We start from the raw sequence: 1,925 nt of genomic DNA, 5'->3' as shown, positions 1-1,925 counted from the left end.
ATTGAAATATTTAAGATAACATATATGATCTTCCTCATAATTATCTCTAGTGAACACAGCAATATTACCAAGAGAATATTGCTTTTTACATGCCAAGCCTTTTCTATTTTTCATACAGAAAAAAAAATAGATTGAACACATTTACCTTGTGCCAGAAGCAGGGTTGCATTTATGAATAGACAAGTATTCCATTGGCTTAGGGCTCATGGCTATTTGGGGTCCCATTGAAACAAATTTATCACAGTGCGGTAGCGTATATCTTGTTCTGTGTACACCGAGCATTTCATTATCTATATTCGCAACTATAAGGGCCCCCATAAACGTAGGTCTCGATGTATGGGGGCTTATCAATATAAAGACCCATCAGTAGACCCAGTGATGAGTTTAACATTGGGCCCACAAGTACGTATATCCTGTCTCGGCCAGAAGAAAATACCAAACACAATATGGTTGTATTTTGCGAGTTCTTTTATTATAGCCTAGTAAATGACAAAGTGTAGCCAACGCTTACCAGTAACAAACATTTATTTTTATTTTCAGAAACCGAATATGTAAGCAGTTTTGTCGGTAATTAAAACTATAAAATATGTAGTTTAATACTACATATTTTAATACTAATAATGCTTCTTCCCCTTTAAGCGATTTTCTCTGCATTGTATGTTGAAAATATCGTTCCAGAATTCCAGGAACCGTACTCTACAATAATGTAGAAATTGTACTCTGTATACAGGCAGGTAAATGCTGATATGAGGAATAGTTTTTCATGTATTTTATTTGTCATTCGGGTATCTTTACTAATTACTGTATTTAGATATTCAGTAAATATCCGTGTTTATTTTGTAAAATTTAAACTATTATCCATGTTCGGTTAACTGATTTGATTATTATGGGTGTGATTACAGCTGTTGCTATCATTAGTATTTCAACAAAAAATCTGCATTTTATCTACAAAAGATTTTTAGTGTATTTCTTCAGCACATATATTTAACGAGTGCAAGACACTTTTATGACTTTCATAAAACTGGGTTTCAGTAAAATTGTATATGAAGGATATGTTTCTTTAATTAACACTGGTCTTTGGGAGGACTTCATTAAGGAACTTGTGATGAGTAAAAGCTTTATGGAGCATTGTCTTGTTCCAGCAGCATAAAGCCTTAGTGGTTTGGTGAGCTGTATTCGTCAGCAGGGGGGCTGGCGTTGGCGACTTCGATGGGAACAGTGTACTCCTCATCAACGGTTGGAACGGGGGCAGCGGGAGCACTGTATTCTTCTTCAACGGTCGCAGCAGGTGCCACAGGGGCGACAGGAACATTATATTCTTCGTCAATGGTCACAGCAGGGGAGATGGCAACAACGGGGCCAGCGTTTATACTTGGCCCAGTGTACTGCTCTTCAACAGCAACGGTAGGCACAACATGGCCAACAGGACCAGTACTTGGTCCAGTGTATTCCTCTTCTACAGTGACAACAGGAGACACGGCGGCAATTGGGCCAGTGTATTCTTCTTCAACGGTAACAACAGGGACAACGGTGCCAGTGCTCGGCCCAGTATACTCCTGTCCAACAGCGCCGCCGCCAAAGCCTCCGGCAGTGCTTCCGGAGAAACTTCCAGCAGCGCCACCAATAGCACTAGCAGGGAGGTTTCCTTTGCCGACGAAAACGGCCGGGAAAACGCTGCCGCTTCCGGTCCCTGCTGCGCCGCCGCCGTGGCCTCCTGCGCCGCCCAAATCAACGCCCAAGCCAGATTCACCTCCGGCACTATAACCTGGCAGCTTCGCAGCGGACACCATGCACACCATGGCCAGCACAGAGGCGCCGCGCATCTGTCATAAGGAAGAGATGTAATTTAGTTTGGTTCAATATACAAGAAAGATTAATTATGCACATATAGATACACACCTTTACAGTGTGAGTAAATGAGTAGG

The sequence above is a fragment of the Penaeus monodon genome, chromosome 23 (genome assembly GCF_015228065.2).
Source record: "Penaeus monodon isolate SGIC_2016 chromosome 23, NSTDA_Pmon_1, whole genome shotgun sequence".
NCBI lineage: Eukaryota > Metazoa > Arthropoda > Malacostraca > Decapoda > Penaeidae > Penaeus > Penaeus monodon.
This window is presented reverse-complemented; position numbering follows the sequence as displayed.